Source organism: Papaver somniferum, unplaced genomic scaffold, assembly GCF_003573695.1.
Source record: "Papaver somniferum cultivar HN1 unplaced genomic scaffold, ASM357369v1 unplaced-scaffold_13, whole genome shotgun sequence".
NCBI classification, from domain to species: Eukaryota; Viridiplantae; Streptophyta; class Magnoliopsida; order Ranunculales; family Papaveraceae; genus Papaver; species Papaver somniferum.
The window spans coordinates 141845-154066 of NW_020622158.1; positions in this window are offsets into that span (position 1 = coordinate 141845).

Genomic DNA, 12222 nt, shown 5'->3' on the forward strand with positions numbered 1-12222 from the left:
CACAACGTCACAGGCGCTATACCATTATGCCATTAACAGGTTCCAACAGAATGTGGCCATAATCAACGGCCACCCTCTCTCTTGAATTACAATCTCCGCCATCCAAGTTCGCCACCAAACTGATAGACTTGTGGCAAGTTTCAGGCGACCAGCTGCCTAAATCTAGTGTCCAGGGCTACGCCAGACGCCACTTGCACCACCGTTCCACTGGCATGCACGAGTCATACCAGCCATGCCACATTTCCACTGGCGTACACCAAAACGCCATCGCGCCATTATTAGGCGCCAACACAGTGTAACCATAATCAACGGCTACCGTCCTTCATGAGATGCGATCTCAGGCATCGAAGTTCGCCACCGACTTTACAAACTTGTGGCAAGTTTTAGGCGACTAGCCAAAACGAGCCTAATAGCATTACATGCTATTTTCCTGCGATAAATCCCTTGACTTTGACTTTCCATACGTAGCAAAGTGCTACATGTTTTCCACGAAAACATTCAGGACATCAAGCGTGTCACAAACTAGGGGATGCTCATCAGGGTATTGGTCTGGCGGTTTACAGCGTGCGGCGTGCAATGCGCCCGTTACAAGAAAGTGTCATGAAGCAGGACAATTAGTGGTGGTAAAAATTAATGGTGTAAATGAATTCACTTCCTTCATCATGGAAGCATAATGACCGACGGTTACACGTTACTCTATTCTTCTACCACTCAATCGTTTCCACTTCCTACGAGACCAGGGTACGTTTCAATATGACTTGTAGAAATAGGCTTCACCTATTTTCACCAAAAAATAAGTTTTTGGTCGGCAACAATACAGTATCTAGAAATCACCTGGTAGTTTTCCATTCTGCTAGCCAATTCTACTCTCAGATACAAGTTATAAACAACCACACCTTCAGAATCAACTATTCTGGTCTCAACACTCTCTTCGCTTCCCTCCCTAAGACCAACCCTTCTCCTTCACTTTGTGACTGAAGCAAGCCTAAAAAGTCCATTTCTTGGTTTAGTCCAGGAGTGTACAGATTGATCTCTCGAATCAAAAGTACTCCCGTGCAGTGCATTGTTTAGGGTTTAGATTCGTTTCTCATCCACACACCCAAAATTACCAAAATCAGCAGAAACGGTTTTCACCCACAAACAAACATTCAAAGAAGTTACATATAAGAAAGAAAAACTGGTTGAATTTGAAAAAGAGGGGGTCTAACAACCACACCCATTATTTCACTTAGCAATCTGTATGGATTTAACTCCAATATACTTTCAATAGAATCAACTAGACAGTCAGACTCAATCTTCAGAAAAGTATATTCAAGAGTTATATCTCTATTTCTCAATTCAATCTGCAATCAAACAAATAGGAATTTGTAAGCCCGACTGAATATAAGAAATAACTTAGACGGTATAAAATACCAATATATCCATGTGTCAATCAATTTAATCAACAATCAAAGGTTGGATTCACAATTGATTGAACTTACGCACAACCTGTGATATTTCAGTTATATAGAAAATATAATGCGGAAAATAAATAACACAGACACCAGAAATTTTGTTAACGAGGAAACCGCAAATGCAGAAAAACCCCGGGACTTAGCCCAGATTTGAACACCACACTGTATTAAGCCGCTACAGACACTAGCCTACTCCAAGTTAACTTCGGACTGGAATGTAGTTGATCCCTAACCAATCTCGCATTGATCAAGGTACAATCGCGTTCCTAATGCCTCTAGAACCACGCCGGATTCTGCACACTTGATTCCCTTAGCTGATCTCACCCACAACTAAGAGTTGCTACGACCCAAAGTCGAAGACTTGATAAGCCAATTTGTCTCACATAGAAAAGTATATTGAATAGATAAATCTGTCTCCCACATATATACCTATGAGTTTTGTTCCGTCTTTTGATAAATCACAGTTATTAGGAACCAATTGATATACCGGACTTATATTCCCGAAGAACGGCCTAGAATTGTCAATCACCTCACAATAATTGTAATCGTATGGTAGTGAAACAAGAATTGTGGAATCACAAACGATGAGACAAAGATGTTTGTGACTACTTTTTATCTTGCTTATCGGAGATTAAATCTAGATCAAATCTTAGAGAAGATAGTACTCAATCACGATAGAAAATAGCAAGATCAGAACATGCAACTACAGAGAAACTAGTTGGGTATGGCTTCACAATCCCAATGAAGTCTTCAAGTCGTTAACCTACTGGGTTTTAGAAAAAAAACTAAGGTTAAAGGAGAATCGACTCTAGTCGCAACCAATATCACACAGGAGGTATGGGGATTAGGTTTCCCAGTTGCTAGAGTTCTCCTTTGTATAGTCTTCAAATCAGGGTTTGAAATCAATGTTACCTTGGTTCGCCACCGAACTGACAAACCTGTGGCAAGTTTTAGGCGACCAGCCAAAACGAGCCTAATAGCATTACATGCTATTTTCCTGCGGAAAGTCCCTTGGATTTGATTCGCCACACGTAGCGAAGTGTTACATGTTTTCCACGAAAACACTCGAGACATCAAACATGTCACAAACTGGGGGATGCTCATCAGGGTATTGGTTTGGCGGTTTACAGCGTGCGGCGTGCAATGCTCCCGTTACAAGAAAGTGTCATGAAGTGGGACAATTAGTGTTGGTGAAAAGTGACGGTGTAAACGAATTCACTTCCTTCATCATGGAAGCATAATGTCTGACGGTTACAGGAATTCACTTCCTTCATCATGAAAGAATAACGTCTGACGGTTACACGTTACTCTTTTCTTCCACCACTCAATCTTTTCCACTTCCTACGATACCAGGGTACGTTTCAATATGACTTGTATAAATAGGATTCTCCTATTTTTCACCAAACAACAAGTTTTGGTCGGCAACAACACAGTATCTAGAAATCACCTGGTAGCTTTCCATTCTTCTAGCCAGTTTTACTTTCAGATACAAGTCATAAACAACCACGCCTTCAGAATCAACTATTCTGGTCTCAACAGTCTCTTCGCTTCCCTCCCGAAGAACAACCCTTCTCCGTCACTTTGTGACCGAAGCAAGCCTGGAACAGCCATTTCCTGGTTTAGGACAGGATTGTACAGATTGATATCTCGAATCAAAAGTACTCACGTACAGTGCATTGTTTAGGGTTTAGATTTGTTTCTCATCCACACACCCGAAATTACCAAAATCAGTAGAAACAGTTTTCACCCACAAACAATGCCATAAAAAGAAATTGACTCCGGTTTCATCGGATCAATCAATTCTTCTTAATATAAAGGAGAATGATTTTTCTGACATGGCGGCACCATATCAACCCCTACATTTTGTCCATGTAGTGTATGCCACGTGGAAAACAATAAACGATGTGTCACCATTCAGAAAAGATAAAATTTCACATTTTGGTCCTTAACAAAGAGATACGATTTCTCGCGTATCCTTTAAGTGAACACAATGAATCGTCACTTCAGTTAGAAATTGATGTTTTTTCAAAGTTGTTGTAGATAGTGATAAAAGGGTTGTTTTAAGACTTGTGAAGGCAATGAATTTTAGACTTAATAAAAATTTAAAAACAAAGAAAACTCATTATAAAATTGACTTCAAGATATTAGAAAAAAACCAAGACACTGATTTCACTATTACACATGAATAAATTATGGTAAACAATCCAAAAATCTAATTATCTTTGAAGACTCTTATTTCTTAATTCACAAATAATCTGGAAAATTCTCAAAAATTAATTGTATCCCTAAGCATAACCTATCTAATTCAATCACAACTAATGAAGAATTTTTTTTGCAAACAATTAAAAACTCTGCAAAAGCAGTGATTGAGTGAATTATAAATTATAAATTAGAGAGAATAAATAATTACCAATTATTCATGCGTAAATAGCTTCCTCATTGTATTGGTTGTGAGAGAGTTAGCCGCTCATCGTGTTGGAAAACCTCTCAAAGAATTTCATTGATGCTCAAAAATGGTTTACAAACGATGAGAATATGAGAAATACAATAAAAACGGGTTTGTAACAGTTATAAGTGTTACAAACTAGAGAACTACGACCCACAGTATGTGTCACTGATACTGTTGCTCTAAGACCCACGTTAAGCGTCGGTGTCGCTGTTGGAAAACGACTGTCTTTGGCAGTCCGTTCTTCGTGTTCTTAAGAAATGCAGTAGCAGAAAATGGCAGCTCTGCAACTTTGGTATATAAGATTTGTGGTGCTCTAAAACTCTCCCCAAACTCTTCGTCCCCTTCTACAACATTCCAGCAGACTATTTATACATATTAACAACAAAATATCTCGTCTTGATTGCAAAATATTCTTCATTATTCTCCATGCATGGTACGGATTTTCTTTCTCTGATTTTGATTTTCACACGCTCTGCAGTTGTAAAATCTCCATATTTATCTTATACATGCTCCAAATGGTTTCTTAACTCTGTCGTACATGTTTAAAACTCACTACAGCTCATGATTGTCTCAATTTGTACACGTACTCTCTGTTTTCTTCTCTCCGATGATGCAGCCCAAATTCACCGGTTCTGATGGACTTAGCAGACCTGTTAACATGAAACAGGCCCAATCCAACCAATTGTAGCGTTGTAATCTCCCTAAAAGTCGTCCAAAACCAAAACAACCATTAACGGGTTTATAAAATACGTAACTCCCTGAATTACATAATCTGAGTTTCCAGCCAATTCTAACCCAAAAAATTGATCGTACCATGCCTGTTAAGATCAATCAAGTCGAACCATGAAGTTTCAGCCACTGAGTCTACTTCTAGCACGCCCAAAAATCAAGCCCTAATCTGTTCTTCAATTGCAACAGTTTCCCGCCAATTTCAATTTTCAAAAGATGAAGAAGGGTTTCCCCTATCCGGTCCTGGGGTGCGGTTAGCAGCTGCCTAGAAATGGGGTCCCTCTTAGTAATTAGGTTACCCCTTATCCAAAGTGAGGGTCCGTATAGCAAATGTCCTACGGGGGTGCTCCGAGCAACTTTTCGAGCCGAATTTTCCAACAATATTTATTTCCTAAAAATACATAAAAACACAATATTATTACAAAAATCGGGTTCCAACAAAACAGACATTGAGGACAATTTAGACACAAAAATGTGTCTATCAAACACCCCCAAACTTATTATTTGCTAGTCCTCGAGCAAAACTAACCTAGAAAATAAAATCCTAACTTACTAGGTGGCCCTAGTGACCGAGTTAATCTCGGGAGGGTTTACCAGAGGTGTACCCACAAAACCATTACTTCTAATTGGTCACAAGTATCCAAAGAGCTATGAGGACATACATATTCTCAACCTATCTCCAAGTAACTAGAATGCCATAGAAATTAAAGGTGTCAGCTCTAAAGCTGACTGAAGAAAAGGGGAGACACATCTGCAACAGTGCTAGATAAAGAGATATCCGCTACACAGCTAGATAAACATTGTAAGATGCGTCCGCTGCTTTACAGCTGGATAAGATTAGGATAGAGATAAAGATGATAGGGACATCTTCTACACAGCTGGACTAATTACATGTGATAAGTTAAACCAGTGCTAGAAAGATCTTGTGCCAGATTGAAAGCGGACTAACAAAGCAACCAAATGTATCTTTCTTCGACTCTCTCATAGTGCTCAGTAGAAACAACGTCTTCTTCGGGCTTCAACTGTTGATGATAAACTATCGAACCTCATAGAACCTTGACAATTAACTCTTTTGTTCGATTTCTTCCTTGACTTATAAATTTCTACTTCCCTTTGGCAAAACGTAACGATGATTTTTTTTCATTTTTCATTTTTTTTCATTTGTTTTTTTTTTTTTGTTGGAAAAAAAAATTACAAAAAAACAATTTACATGGCCATGAGGGAAGGACTTTCAAAACTTGGATCTTCGCAACTTGTGATGTCTTTGTATCATGGATTCTAACAACTTATATCATTTGCTCTTATAACTTCAACTTTGATTTTGAATTATTCTTTTCTATTGTTGCTTCTAAACCTAAAACGTCTTCATCTTTCTTCATAGATTTTGATGTCGCTCCGCTTGTTGATGATGATAAGTTTCTACTGAGAGAGAGTCGCAATCCAGTAACTAAGACTACATTGTGAGGTTGCTTTGTCTTTCTGGCATTTCCTGACCTATTTGCGTTTCCATCATGTATGGTTAGGTCCATCACGGTTACCCTCTAAAAGGAACAAGTTCTCTCCTGAATTTCAAGGATCTCAATGTCTTTTTCTCTAATGTCTCAAAAGGTTGTTATCCCTAGCATTCCAATTTATATCTTTTCGGTGAAAAAAAGTATGTAAACTTAGCTAACCGGATACCATGTGACGCTAGAAGTTTCAAAAGTACAACTAAAAAGTTCTTCCCCACCCCCAAACTTAAATCTAAGATCGTTTTCAATGTTTCTAATGAAAGAGTAATACCAAAAGTAAAATAACACGAGGAGAAGTTGGAAAGATAGTACCTGGGTGAAGAAAATCAAAAACTAATATACAATATACAACTTCCTCGATGGTCAATCAAGGGTAAACAGGGTCCTCCAGAGGGACCTCCTCAACATCACCTGTAGGAAAGGGCTCTAAAAAGGGTTTCAATCTCTGACCGTTAACCTTCGAAGAACTACAACCATCCGGTGTCTCAATTTCAACAGCTCCATGAGGAAAGAAAATGCGAACAATAAAAGGACCCGTCCACAGAGAACGTAGCTTCCCAGGGAAAAGATGTAAACGGGCATCATACAAAAGAACTTTTTGACCTGGAGAAAATGACTTCCGTAAAATATTTCTATGCACAAGTTTCATTTTGTTCTTATACTCCTTTACACTATCGTAAGCATCTATACGAATCTCGTCCAACTCATTGAGCTGGAGTTTCATATGGGATCCTGCCTTGTCAAGTGAAAAATTTAGCTGCTTAACATCCCAATAAGCTTTATGTTCTAACTCAACAGGTAAATGGCATGCCTTTCCATACACAAGCCGATAAGGCGACATTCCAATGGGGATCTTAAACGCAGTACGGTAAGCCCATAAGGCATCAGTAAGCCTAGACGACCAGTCTTTCCGATTAGGATTAACAATTTTCTCTAATATACGTTTTATCTCCCTATTGGAAACCTCTACCTGACCATAAGTCTGCGGATGATACGGGGTAGCTACCTTATGTGTAATACCATATTTCTTCATCAGAAGCCTAAAAGGTCCATTACAAAAGGGCGACAAGGATGATAGGTTACCAAAAGAATTAGGAAACGGACCCATAAAGTCAATACCCCACACATCAAAGACCTCAACAACTAAAATAGGGTTCAGGGCATCATGTTCCTACGGGAAATGGTTCCTAATTTCTGGCAATGCTTACAAGTAACACAGTAACTATGGGAGTCTTTAAAAAACGAAGCCCAATAGAATCCACACTGCAATATCTTAGCAGCAGTCTTCTTAGCACTAAAGTGACCTCCACAAGCATGATCATGAAAAAAGGAAATAATACTGGACTGGTCACTCTCAGGTATACATCTCCTAATAATCTGGTCTGGACAATACTTAAACAAATAAGGATCATCCCAAAAGAAGTGCTTAACCTCGGCTAAAAACATAGAATGATCTTGTTTACCCCAATGTTGGGGCATTCGACCAGTAACAAGATAATTCACCATATTCGCATACCAAGGTGCTTGGGTAACAAAGAAAATTTGTTCATCAGGAAAACTATCCCTTATAGGAAGGGAATCAACAACTAGCCTAGATAAGTGGTCTGCTACTACATTTTCGGCACCCTTTTTGTCTCTAATGTCTGGAGAAAACTCTTGCAACAAAAGTATCCACCTAATCAATATAGGTTTCATATCCTTCTTAGACAAAAGATATTTCAAAGCAGCATGATCAGTATATATGACGATCTTAGAACCTAAGAGATAGGGTCTAAACTTGTCTAAGGCAAACACAATGGCTAACAGTTCCTTCTCGGTAGTGGTATAGTTCAACTGGGCATCATTCAGAGTTTTGCTAGCATAGTAAATCACATGAAGTAATTTGTTTTGTCGCTGACCTAGAACAACACCAATAGCATAATCTGAAGCATCACATATGATCTCAAAGGGAAAGTTCCAGTTGGGTGCCTGGACTATGGGGAAGGTAGTGAGTAAAGTCTTAAGCTTCTCAAAAGCCTCTAAACAAGCATCATCAAAGACAAATTTAACATCTTTTGCAAGTAAATTGCAAAGAGGTCTAGAAATCAAGCTAAAATCCTTAATGAATCGACGATAAAAACCTGCATGCCCTAAGAATGACCTAATATCTCTTACGGTTTTTGGGACCTGTAAAGTCTTGATAAGGTCAACTTTGGCTTTATCTACCTCTATACCCTTAGAAGATACGATATGCCTTAAGATAATTCTTGATCGAACCATGAAATGATATTTCTCCCAATTAAGCACTAGATTCTTTCCTTTACACCTAGTCAACACTAATGACAAATGATGCAAGCACTCATCGAAAGACGAACCAAACACTGAAAAATCATCCATAAAGACCTCTAAAAGATTTTCTACCATATCGGAAAATATGCTCATCATGCAACGCTGAAAAGTCGCAGGGGCGTTACATAGCCCGAAAGGCATGCGTCTATACGCAAAGGTACCAAAGGGACAGGTAAAAGTAGTTTTTTCTTGGTCTTCTGGGGCAATAACGATCTGATTGTAGCCTGAGTAGCCATCTAGAAAACAGTAATGACTATGTCCAGCTAATCTCTCTAGCATTTGGTCGATAAAGGGAAAGGGAAAGTGGTCCTTCCTAGTGACCTTGTTCAATTTCCTATAGTCAATACAAACACGCCAGCCCGTGGTCACTCGGTTCGGGATTAACTCATTGTTATCATTCTGGACTACAGTAATACTGGATTTCTTGGGAACAACCTGAACGGGGCTGACCCACTTACTGTCTGAAATGGGGTAGATAATGCATGCATCTAACAGCTTAAGAACCTCAGTTCGAACTACTTCTTTCATATTAGGGTTTAGTCTTCGTTGCATCTCCCTAGAAGGTTTGGTATCTTCCTCTAAATAGATCTGATGCATACAAACAGTAGGACTTATACCCTTAATGTCTTCTATGGTCCACCCTAAAGCTTCCTTGTTGTTTTGAAGGACGGTCATTATCCTACTTTCCTGATCACTATCCAAGTCAGAAGCAACAATCACAGGTAAAGTTTCAAACGGGCCTAAAAGCACATACTTCAGGGTATCTGGCAATGGTTTTAGGTCCAACTTAGGAGGCTCTTCTAACGAATGAACTAGGGTAGACTTAGAAACTAGTAGTGGTTCGAACTTAGGTTTCCATCTGTTACTAGTGTCTAGCAAAGGGGTTGAATCTAACAAAGCATTCACCTCATTAATCACATTATCATCATCGAAATCAATCCCAAAGTGAGCTAGGAATTTCTCTAACGGATCTTCTAACAAAGTGTTTGGTAATGACTGCTCGACTAATGTTCCTATCATGTTTACCTCTTCTATGATCGAGTCATCTAGTTCAGAGGGTAGCTTACTAATATGAAAGACGTTCAGCTCAATAGTCATATTACCAAAAGACAATTTCATAATACCAGTTCCACAATTAATGATCGCATTGGATGTTGCTCAAAATGGGCGACCTAAAATCACTGGTATCTGGTTCTCTGTGTCAGGGACAAGCTGGGTATCTAGGATAACAAAATCCACTGGATAAATAAACTTGTCGACCCCAATAAGAACATCCTCGATCACACCACGAGGAATTTTAACGGACCTATCAGCTAACTGAAGTGTCAGGTTTCATATCACCAAGTCCTAGCTTGAGGTACACATGGTATGGAAGTAAATTCACACTTGCTCCTAAGTCAAGCAAAGCTTTCTCAACACGGTATTTACCTATTGTGCAAGAAATGGTAGGGGAACCTGGGTCTTTATACTTAGGAGTAGTGGTATTATGAATAATGGAACTCACGTGACTAGCTAGGAAGGCTTTCTTTTGGACACTAAGCTTACTCTTTCGTATACACAAGTCCTTAAGAAACTTAGCATAAGCGGGAATCTGCTTAATCGCATCCAACAATGGTAGGTTGATAGTAACCTGCTTAAAAACCTCCAATATATCATTAAAGTTCGACTCGCTCTTAGTTGGAACTAGCAGCTGGGGAAACGGGGCTCTGGGAACAAAATCGGGCTTAGCAGGACCCTCATTGGTCTCTTTAGAGACTCTATCAGTCTCCTCATTTTCTGGCTCAAAAGGGTTAACTACAACATGTTTACTTTCAGGCATGGCGACCTTGTTGTCAACTTTCTTTCCACTCCTAAGGGTAGTAACAGAATTCACATGATTGTACGATTTCTCTCCTTTTGGATTAGGATCAGTATGACTAGGGAACCTTCCATCCTCTCTATCTCAGTAAGGTACTTAGCTATTTGGCCGACTTGAAGTTCTAATTTAGCAAGAGACTGGGAATTATTCTTAAAATTTTGATTGGTTTCCTCTTGAAAATTAACATGGCTCCTTAATAGCATTTGCTGGCTTTGTGATAGCATATCCTGTCTCTTTTTTAATATACTAAGAGATTCCTCTAAGCTAGTCATTGTATTCTCGGAAGGGTTCTGTAACTGGGCTTGTCCTGAAGAGCTCTTAGCGTAACCAAAACCTGTGGGAGACTGAGAATTACTAGACTGACCTTGATTTTGGCCCTTAGACCAAGAAAAATTAGGATGGTTTCTCCAACCAGGATTGTAGGTCTCTGAGTATGGGTCAACCTTCTGACAGTTCTCAAACCTAGCATTGTTATAGACAGCATGGGCTTGCTCTTCACTAACCTGACCTTCCCAAGATGAGTTATCGGGCTCTATTCCACAACTAGAGACTTGAGAGGCTCTATTAGGTTCATGAAGGGATCTATTTTTATACTGACCCATTTCCATAGCTTCTAACCTTCTAGACATAACAACAAACTTAGCATTTGACCCGGAGCTTGTATCTACCATATTGGTGCTACTTCTATTGACCAAGAATCTTTTAGGGGGTTCAACACAAGACTCCCACTGATGGGATTTTTCAGCGACAACTCCTAAGAAGGTAAAAACATCATCAGTATTTTTACTAGTGAACTCACCAGCGCACATAGACTCGACCATGACTTTGGTCGAATAGTCTAAACCATTATAAATAATCTCTACAAGTTTCATCTTATCAAATACATGGTGAGGACACTGGGATAGAAGATCATTGAATCTCTCTAAAAACCTATAAAGAAACTCTCCCTCTTGTTGCACACTAGCACTAATTTTCTGTCTAACAGCTGCAATTTTATGCTTAGGGTAGAATTTCATATAGAAAGCAGCAACAAGTTCCTACCATGTTTCAATGGATTCAGATGGTAGGTTGTTCAGCCAGGTCTTGGTTTTATCTCTCAAGGAAAATGGAAACATCTTAAGTTTCAAGACTTCATCAGTAAGGTCTTTTATTCTAATTGTCCCACAAATTTCCTCAAAGTCCCTAATATGAAAATAAGGGTTCTCATCATCTTTCCCTAAGAATATAGGGATCATCTGAAGAATATTAGGTTTTATCTCGAAATTCGCCGTAGTGGCTGGCAATTTAATGCAAGAGGCTCGGGTAGACCTAGTAGGGAACATGTAATCTTTCAAAGTTACCAGCGCTGGCACAACAGAAGTACTAGGGGAACTTTCCTCACGAAGAGACAGATTTTCAAAACTAAAGTTTCCAAAAACAGGGCTCTCAAAAGAAGAGTCTTCGAGCTCCCCGCTTTCACAAGAAGAACTTTTAGGCTCGTCACTAATCAAACGGCCAAAAGTATTTATTTTCCAATCCCTTTCGGGCATACACTAAAAAAAAAGTCCTAAAAGGAAGGGAAGTTCTATGCAAACACAAACAAGGCTGACTCACCACAGCAAACCTACTAATTTCTAGCATACAAAAAGCATGATGGCTCCACTTAGATTGTTTCTAGACCAGCTTCTAATCCTTCGAATGGGAATTCGTTACAATTTGAGCAAACCCCTCTGGAATTATCCGAGTCAAACTAAGTTGAATAGAGGCGAGGGAAGCTGCGTAGAGCTTTGATACCTAAGGCCTCACCGCATTCCAAGGCGGTGCAGTCACGCATTCAACTCACAGAAACCATCATGAACTTCGAAGTATGCTCAAAAGAGTAACCAATATTTTTCGAACGACTTTCCTATTAAG